Source organism: Gossypium hirsutum, chromosome A10, assembly GCF_007990345.1.
Source record: "Gossypium hirsutum isolate 1008001.06 chromosome A10, Gossypium_hirsutum_v2.1, whole genome shotgun sequence".
NCBI classification, from domain to species: domain Eukaryota; kingdom Viridiplantae; phylum Streptophyta; class Magnoliopsida; order Malvales; family Malvaceae; genus Gossypium; species Gossypium hirsutum.
The window spans coordinates 92,173,470-92,183,926 of NC_053433.1; the positions used below are offsets into that span (position 1 = coordinate 92,173,470).

A 10,457-nucleotide genomic window follows, 5' to 3' on the forward strand; every position below is an offset into this window, starting at 1 on the left:
GGGTAGAGTTGTAACACCCTAAAAATACCTTATATGTATTTTTGTGTGTTTGTGTCACAAAATACCATCTACATTAGTGGTTATGAGTCTGGGAGTACCTGAAGAGTTTTGGGTTCAAGCCTTGTCTTCAATAAATTTTTGTTTTTATATGAATAATCCCTATCTTTGGCCAGTAGGTTTATAAAGATAAGTGTGTGAAAATATAACAGAATGGGTCTGCTAGTCTAGTGGTTAAATGGAGGTTAGCATGCTGGAGGTCTTGTGTTCGATTTTCTACGATGGCAAGTAGTATTGTTTTTTCTCAAGGTTCGGCTAGAGTTGTGCTATTAGTAGACTCCGAGTGGTGGGTGGTTAGTAGAATTTGGTGGAGAAAATTAATGGTTTTTGAAATAGTAGGGATTTTTGAAAACATTGGAGTACCAAAAATTCTCTCCGGAGAAAGAAAAATTGACGCATTTTCTTCTTTTTTTTGTTGTAGCTTAAATTCCCCCATTGCTACCATTTTTTCCCTATTTCCACACTATTTTCTTATTCTCCAAACTCAATTTTTGCCTTGTTCCTGCCATCATTTCACGTCTCTGCTTTTCGTGTGTTATTTTATAAGTGATAAGTGAGTTCTTTTCAATTTATTCAATGAATATTTGTTTGACAAGAGTTACTTGCTGTTTAGGCGAAAATTAAGGGGCTGGTGGATCTCAATTGACGTAGTGTGATCGCGAGGTTTCGTGATAGGTTTTAAATATTTATAATTACTCATTCTTGAACTAACTATTCTAGCGATGTAAGCAAGTGTACCTATCGAACAGTAGTATAGTTTTAGCAAGACCGGATTGTCGAGCCCAATGGAACTAAAAGTACTAGTAATGACTATCTTTTTATTATCTAGCCTAAGAATAAAAGGGGTTTTTGTTTTAATTAACTAATTATCTAAACTAAGAATGCACAGAGAAAAGAATTGGGGAATTGCTTTTGGGAAAATCGATTGACTTGAGACAATACCTAAGGAAAAATCCACCTAGACTTTACTTGTTATTCTGGCTCCGAATCGGACGATTTATTCATTCAACTTGTTTCGTAGAGGTCCCTAAGTTATGTTGTTATCCCTATTCAAGACTAATAACGTCTAATCCCTAGATTGCATAACCGAGACTTTTCTTTAATTAACACTCTAAGGTTGCATTAACCCAATCTATGGATTCCCTTATCAGGTTTCACCCTAATCCGGCAAAATCTTGTCACCCTATTTCTAGGCGTGCAATCAACTCCGCTTAATTATGACAAAAGTACTCTTAGACAGGGTCTATTCCTCCTCTGAATAAGAGCATGTCTTGAATCAGTATCCTGGGATATCAAAACAAGAATTAAGAACACATAATTAAGAACAAGTTAAATATTTATCATACGATTCAGAAAATAATAACAAGATTCGTCTTAGGTTTCATTCCCCTTAGGTATTTAGGGGTTTTAGTTCGTAAGTAAATAAGAAAACATCTCAGAAGAATAAAGAATACAAAACATGAAGAAAACCCAAAACTCCTGAAGGGAAATTGAGGAATCTTCAGTCTCGATGATGAATTCGGCTTTTGAGATGGATCAATCGGCTTCCTTGGAGTAATTCCTTACCCCCTCTTCTCTGTCTCCTTTTTCTTCCTCCTCTAGGGTGTATTTATAGGCTTTGGAATGCCTAGAGGCCTTCGAAATTAGCCTTTTCCAAATTGGACTCAACTTGGGCTCGGCAGGGATACGCCCGTGTGCGATTACTTTAGGCCGTGTTCGATCCTGTTAAAATGGAACTGGCGTGTGCTATACCCATGTGAATCATGCTCCAATTCTGCCAGATTGACACGGCCGAGTGGTCTGCCCGTGTGAGGAGGTTCAGATCGTGTTGTTTTCGTACTTTGGCCCAATTTTTCTATTTTTGGCCCGTTTCTCGTTCCTTTCGCTCTCCTATGCTCTCCTAAGTATAAAACATGAAATTAAAGCATTAGGAGCATCGAATTCACTAATTCTAATGAGAAATCATCCATAAAATGCATTAAACATGGGGTCAAAATATGTATAATTTACGGTTTATCAAATACCCCCACACTTAAGCATTTGCTTGTCCTCAAGAAAAATCCTCAACTCATAATCAAAATAAATTCTTCTCAACTTACAATTCCTATCGATAATATCTCAGAATAATCCATAGGTAATCATACATTGAGAATTCAACTAAGAAGAACATAAAAGTTTCAAACATTCCAAGTTGAGTATTTAATCATGCAAACATAGGTGTTTCTCCGCATCTAAGTAATTACCTTTGATTCAGAATATCTCAGAGTTTCACATCCTCACTAAAGATTCACTCAAATCACTCGAGGTGTTTAAGGACAATAAATGAAGCACTCAATAGTCAATAATGAAAAGTCATTACCATAGGCTTGCATTAAAATCAAATCTCCACCAGTATAATTTAAGATGATACATCAATCAAAAGGCCTTTAGAGCGTTGTAACGAGGCTTGGTTAGGAGGTGTGGTCACAAGCTAAAAGAAATGGTTAGAATCGAGATTGAATTGAAAAATTACCTAACTAGAAAAAGAGTTAATCTTTACCTACGTACAGCAAAGCTTCTTCTCAGAAAATGAAATTACAGATATGTATACATAGTTTTCCTTTTCTTTTCTTAAAGAACAAGTTAAAATAATATAGACTAACTATCAAGAACAAAAGATAGCTAGGCAATCCATTCAACTCAAATCTCGACAAAAAATAGGGATTGATTTAAGGGATTTCAACAATAATAGGTTAAAGGTTAATTTTAAGGGTAATACAAGGAATGGCTTGTTAGGCTCAAGGGGGTTTACTAGGGGTTAATCGTGGAGGTAGGCTTTTCATGGCATGAGTGGGTTAATCCTACGTGCCTTAATCATTTTGATATATCAAATCAAATGGTGTAGTCTCGACATGCATAATCAAGCAAGTTCTAGAATAACAGTTCAATACTAATACACTCAAAGAAATAATAAAAGTGAGCATGAAAGGATGAATAGATGCTCAAAAGGCTCAAAAATCTCACAAAAATTATGGCTTTTTGATGTTTAGACTCGTGAATTCCAATTCAAAGTAATACCTAGACTTGGGGAAACAACCTATAATTTTAAATTCTTAAAAATCAACTTATCATGCTTGATTCTTTAATGTCTTAAAGTTTAAACAATCAATGCATAAGTGCCTATGTTTTAATTCAAGATATATTAATCAAAATCATAAATCAATTAAAATTTATCCTAAATATGATATGAGAGCTTTTTCAAGAGAACAAGGTAATCACTCAGGGATTTTTCTGATAATGAAATAAATATTCCCCCATACTTAAGATGTATTTGCCCTCAATGTACAAAGATAGATATTAGAGTATAAAAATAAGATAGGGAGAGAAGTGAAACTTCCTATATGATGAATTCCTCGAACTAGAGTTTTAGAGAGTAATTGGTTTGAGAGTGGAGGAGGATACTCCGGCGGTCGTAGAGGTTCATTAGTCCAAAATTCCTACGCCAAAAGAATATTATATCTAGTGGTAGCTATGGTCGTGGTCGAGCAGGACATGGCAGTCGTGGAGAACCTTTCCCGGTGGAGTTTTAGTTCCTATGTGATGATGAGCTTAAGAGCTCTATATAACTGTGATAAAATCAGGAACTTTTTAGGGAATATTAGGAAGAATAAGTACTCGAAAAGATATAACCAAAATTAATAATTAAAAATAAAATTCTAAAATCTAACAAAAATAAAAAGTAGTTTCAATAAAAATTAAAAACATAAAATAATAAATAAATATTTATAAACATCTTCATCGTTGGATGGTTCGCGAGATGGACTGGTGATGAGATGTGGAGGTGCTGACAAATCTGCTGTAGAGTAGCATCAATGTTGTCAAATCATTGAAAACACTGCTGCTCAAATCGGGTGAGGCGCTCAGAGATGTCAGCATATGAAGCTGCCGCATGAACTAGACGAGAGGGTGGTGGTGGCTGAGTCGGTGGGTCCTCGTGCTGTGGGAGGACATCATCAGGAATGTTCTCGTAGGCCTCCTCCTCGGTAGATTGGGCGAGACGATACTGGGGAGGGGAGGTTCCTCAGCGCCTCTTGATCATCCTCATGCTAAGCATGCTCGAGATGCCTTGTGGAGACATCTGGCAGATGAGGGTGAGGGATGATTCTTGGGTCACGGTTTTGAGGAGCCCATAGTGTTGTGCCAGCCTAGTCACATAGGGGCCAATGGAGATGACCCCCTTCCGATGCCACTCAGTCTGGTGCTGAATCGCAAGGGCGATGAAATAGGCAAGGTCAATGACGTGTCCTTGCGACATGCACTATAAGAAGTAGACATCGTGGGTGTTGATGACGCCAGTGCTCTCTCGCCTCCCTGTAATTGTGTGAGTTAAAATAGTGTGTAAGTACTTCAGGGATGGTGAGCGAACTGATGCCTTGGAGCGGCTAGGATTGTACGAGGCCGTGCTAGGGGCCAAAGTGTGCCAGAACATCAAGGGAGAGAAATGTATGTGGCGACTGAGAGCATGTAGTTCATTCTCCTCCCTGAACTCCTCCGTATATAGGCCTAGTGCAGCGCCAAAATCTGGGACGCTTAGCTGGCGAATTAATCTGCCTAGGCGAAATTGGACCGTGTTGGGACCATCGTACCTTGTCATTACAGTCTGGAGATGGAACATTGAGCAGAGTTCCACCGTGAGCTCGAGGTATGTCGGCTCGATAATCCCGAAGAATAGCTTCCACGGGTCGGTGGTTAAGAGAGCCTGAATCACATCAGCTATTTGGACTTGTTCTACAGCAGCCCAGTCGATGCTGCAGCCTGCTGCTAAAGGTCGGGCCCGAAGTATTTGGAAGAGCTCTTCTTGGGGCCCTCGTGGAAATTGTAGGAGAGGGTGACGAATTTCCGCGGTTGGACCCACTGAGGATGACTCCCTTCCTCTTCTTCGAGGCTGGTACAGCGATTTTCTTTCCTCTTGAAGATGACATTGAAGGCCTGTAATATAAAGAATAATAATAACAGGTAAACATATTCGAAGGGGAAGTAAACTATTTCAGCCAAGACTACTAATATGAAGCAAACTCAACCACAATAATAATGAAAATGAGAATAGAAATGTAATGGGTATAAGGTTTTTCTAGTCTCAATTTAACATAAATTGTATGGTAACTAACCTAGGAATGCAATTTAAATGATAGACATTGGCATGATAATAGCATGAAAATAAGCATAGTAATGTCATGGATATGAGGTGTGTCTAACAACTTGATTTAATTCGAAATGTATAATAAAGAATCTAAAAATGCAAACTAAATGATAATGTAATGAACAAAAATGAAAACTAGTTCAAAAGTAATAGAGATTATGGTAATAATAAGCATTAATAATGAGTAAAATAGAAGTGAAAGACGTAAACAAACGCTAAGGGAGAGAGATTGAGCTTTAAAAACGAAGTTGGAGGCGGCACACGGGCGTGGCTAGAGGGTCGTGTGGAGTTGCAGCGGCTAGGGTTAGGGTTTTTGAATGGAGAAGAAAGTGAATAGTGCAGGGTATTTATAGATTTTGGGGCACACGGCCATGTCAAACGCCCGTGTCCCCCAATTTCAGCTTGTGTGATTCGCAAATTTCAAATTTGGGCGTGTCTGGCATTTAGTACACGCCCGTTTTCCTCAGGCGTGTGGGTTCACACGGCCGTGTCGCACGACCATGTCTAGCTTCATTCGCTTCTCCTACGCCCGTGTGTTCAATCCTCACGCCCGTGTTATTTCAACAGGTTCGACCACGGGTGTTAGACACGGGTATGTCGCACGCCCGTGCTAGTTTCTCAGTTTCAACCACAGGTCTTCACACGGGCGTGTTGCACGCCCGTGTTGTTTTGGCAGGCTCAACTACGGCCATGTCGCATGGCCATGTTGTTTTATCATAGCCCGTGTTGGGGAAATCTTTTGCCCTGTTTTCACACAGCCTTAAGCACGCCTGTGTGCTTGGCCGTGTCTCTGTGGAAACACCTATATTCAAGATCTCTATTAGTAGGTTAGGATTTAAATACCAAAAGTGAAAGAAATTAATAACGTTAATGCTCAAGTTGCCTCCCGAGAAACGCTTATTTATAGTCTAAGCTCGACTTACCTCTTCAGTGAATGGTCATGGTGGTTTGAGGAGTTTATACTCCTTATTCCTGCTATCAATCTCATCAAAATAAGGTTTTAATCGGGTGTTGTTTACCTTAAAAGTGCCGAACTTGGGATGACTCACCTCCACCGTACCGAAAGGAAAAATACTGAGTACCGTAAGAGGGATTTCCTCATTTGGTGTGGTAGTGACTATGTAGGGATCTGCGGCATCTAATAAGACCTTATCACCAACCTTAAGTAAATTTGGAGAGGTATCAAACTCATTCTAGCGTAATTTTGGTTTATCGTGTGTTCCCGGTTTATGTGCTTGCCATTCGTCTAGCTCCTCTATTCGTAGCCTTCGTTCTTCATAAATGTGTCCTCTATCATTTCTGGAACATGGCTCGTGAACTTTTTTGAAGCTCAATTTCTGCAAAGTCAAATTGTCAGTTTTTGTAGATTGGTGTGGACCATTACCTTCAAAGTTCGATGTGATGCCAGAATTACGAGCTTGAAGGGTGATCTTTTCGTCTCCCACACGAAGTGTAAGCTCACCTGTGCCAACATTAATAATTGTTTTAGCAGCTACTAAAAAGGGCCTCCCTAAAATCAAAAGGGTGTTATTATCCTCCTCTATGTCTAAAACAATGAAATCAACGGGAAATATGAGCTTATCTACTTTCATTAGTACATCTTCAATAATACTCCTAGAAAATCTTATAGTTTTATCTGCCAATTGAATGTTCATCCTAGTTTGTTTAGGTTTCCCAAGACCTAGTTGCTTAAACATTTTGTAAGGCATGATGTTAATACTAGCCCCTAAATCAGCCAATGCATGACTTATATCTAAACTACCAATTAAGCAAGGAATTGTAAAACTCCCTAGATCTTTCAATTTGTGGGGTAGCTTATTCTGTAGAATAGCTGAGCAGACTGCGTTTAGCTCCACATGCGACGCTTCGTCCAACTTCCGATTATTTACTAAAAGCTCTTTTAAAAATTTCATTGCATTTGGCATCTGCGACCAAGCTTCAATAAATAGTAAGTTAATATGTAATTTTTTCAAAAGTTTGAGGAATTTACCGAATTGTTCGTTTGAGCGGTCTTTCCTTGTCACGTTAGGGTATGGGACACGAGGTTTATATTCTTCATTCACCGTTTTGTTATGACTTACCTCACTTTTTACCTTTACTCACCATAGTTTCTTGCATCAATTCTGGCTCAAGCGTAATGAATCCTCCCTTATCTTGAGTACTAATTGCATTGAGGTGTTCCCTTGGGTTAGGTTCAGTATTACTTGGTAAGCTACATTGTGGTCTTTCAGAGATTAGTTTGGATAGCTGGCCTATCTGAGTTTCGAGTCCTTGGATCAATGCTTGTTGATTTTTAAGTGTTGTCCCGGTATTTTGGAAATGGGTTTCTGACATGATATGAATTTTGAGAGCATCTCCTCAAGGATCGGTTTCTTCTCTTGTTGATAAGGTGGCTGTTGAAAACCCAGAGGATTATGTGGCTTTTGATTCCTTTGGCCACCCCAAGAGAAATTTGGGTGGTTCCTCCAACCTGCATTATAAGTATTACTGTATGGGTTATTTTGAAATCTAAAGTTATTGTTACCCATATAGTTGACTTGTTCCTCTTCGATTGTAGGATTGAAGGATTGATATTCTGTATGCACGCCTCCTCCACTTGAGGAACACCTCATTACTGGATGTACATGCGTAGAACCAAGTAAACCATCAATCTTTTTATTGAGAAGTTCTACCTGATTTGACAGCATAGTAACTGAGTCGACGTTATAAACGTCAGCTATTTTTGTTAGCTTAGTCCTCATGACTTGCCACTGATAGTTATTCAGTGACATTTCTTCAATTAATTCATAAGCCTCTTCAGGTGTTTAGTTGTTGATGGTTCCTCCAGCAGCTGCGTCAATCATCTGTCTTGTTGAGGGATCCACACCATTGTAAAACGTTTGAACTTGTAGCCATAAAGGCAACCCATGGTGAGGGCACCTTCGTAATAGATCCTTGTATCTCTCCCATGCATCGTAAAGTGTTTCTAAGTCCATCTGCACAAAAGAAGATATATCATTACGTAACTTAGCCGTTTTAGCCAGCGGAAAATATTTTAGTAGAAATTTTTCGGTCATTTGTTCCCAAGTAGTGATGGACCCTCGTGCTAACGAGTTCAACCACTGTTTAGCTTTGTTTCTTAGTGAAAAAAGGGAATAACCGAAGGCGAATGGCATCATCAGAAAGGCCATTAATTTTGAAAGTGTCGCAAAACTCCAATTCGCCAAGTGAATGTTGGGATCCTCATCCTGCAAACCATCAAACTGAACAAACTGCTGTATCATCTGAATTGTGTTAGGTTTCAGTTCAAAATTATTCACAGCAATAGCAGGTCTAACTATACTTGACTCAGTTCCTGTTAAAGAAGGTTTAGCATAGTCATACATAGTACGTGGAGTAGGATTTTGATTAGCCGTAATTGCAGGAGGTAGCTGATTGCCTTGGTTTTCAGCCATCTCTTCGGTTGGGGGTTGAGTATCTTCTTCTTGCTCGTTCTCCGTGTATCTTAAGCTTCGCCTTATTTCTCTTTGGTTTCTACGAACTGTGCGATCGATTTCTTCATCAAAAAGTAATGGTCCCGATGGGTTTCTTCTAGTCATAAACTATGAAAACCTACCAAGAGAAAGAAAAAGGAAGTTGATTAGTAATAATAATTAAATTAAATTAAATTAAATTGCAAGAAAAATAAATTGCTAAAGTAATAAAAATTGAGTGTTCCTAATATTTTAGTTCCCCGCAACGGCGCCAAAAACTTGATCGCGAGGTTTCGTGATAAGTTTTAAATATTTATAATTACTCGTTCTTGAACTAACTATTATCGCGATGTAGGTAAGTGTACCTATCGAACAGTAGTATAGTTTTAGCAACACTGGATTTTCGAACCCAAAGGAACTAAAAGTACTAGTAATGACTGTCTTTTTATTATCTAGCCTAAGAATAAAAGGGGTTTTTGTTTTAACTAACTAATTATCTAAACTAAGAACGCACAGAGAAAAGAATTGGGGAATTACTTTTGGGAAAATCGATTGACTTGAGACAATACCTAAGGAAAAATCCACCTAGACTTTACTTGTTATTCTGGTTCCGAATCGGACGATTTATTCATTCAACTTGTTCCGTAGAGATCCCTAAGTTGTGTTATTATCCCTATTCAAGACTAATAACGTCTAATCCCTAGATTGCATAACCGAGATTTTTCTCTAATTAACACTCTAGGGTTGCATTAACCCGATCTATGGATCCTCTTATCAGGTTTCACCCTAATCTGACAAAATCTTGTCACCCTATTTCTAGGCACGCAATCAAATCCGCTTGATTATGACAAAAGTACTCTTAGATAGGGTCTATTCCTCCTCTGAATAAGAGCATGTCTTGAATCAGTATCCTGGGATATCAAAACAAGAATTAAGAACACATAATTAAGAACAAGTTAAATATTTATCATACGATTCAGAAAATAATAACAAGATTCATCTTAGGTTTCATTCCCCTTAGGTATTTAAGGGTGTTAGTTCATAACTAAATAAGAAAAAATCTCAGAAGAATAAAGAATACAAAACATAAAGAAAACCCAAAACTCCTAAAGGGAAATTGAGGAGAGATCTTCAGTCTTGATGATGAATCCGGCTTCTGAGATGGATCAATCGGCTTCCTTGGAGTAATTCCTTACCCCCTCTTCTCTGTCTTCCTTTTATTCCTCCTCTAAGGTGTATTTATAGGCTTTGGAATGCCTAGAGGCCCTCAAAATTAGCCTTTTCTGAATTGGACTCAACTTGGGCTCGACAGGGATACGCCCGTGTGACACGTCCGTGTCCGATTACTTCAGGCCGTGTTTGAGCCTGTTAAAATGGCATGAGTGTGTGCTATACACGTGTGAATCATGCTCCAATTCTGCCAGATTGACACGGCCGAGTGGTCTACTCGTGTGAGGAGGTCCAGGCCGTGTTGATTTTGTACTTTGGCCCATTTTTCTGTTTTTGGCCCGTTTCTCGTTCCTTTCGCTCTCCTATGCTCTCCTAAGTATAAAACATGAAATTAAAGCATTAGGAGTATCGAATTCACCAATTCTAATGAGAAATCATCCATAAAATGCATTAAACATTGAGTCAAAATATGTATAATTTATGGTTTATCACTGTGGTTGTGCGAAATAGGGGTTGCTTAAGCAAGGTAAGGTTGTCGATGGTTTTTGAGAATTTTCTGTTCATAACAATTCAGATTAAGTGACTAAAATTGGGCTTTC

At 38.7% G+C, this 10,457-nt stretch overlaps 1 non-coding gene across 1 annotated transcript; it reads left to right on the forward strand.

Moving 5' to 3' along the window:
* Positions 1–8,137: 8,137 nt before the first annotated feature.
* Positions 8,138–8,244, forward strand: LOC121208622 (small nucleolar RNA R71). Its single transcript, XR_005903751.1, has one exon. It is a non-coding gene; the product is annotated as a small nucleolar RNA R71 (small nucleolar RNA).
* Positions 8,245–10,457: the final 2,213 nt, after the last annotated feature.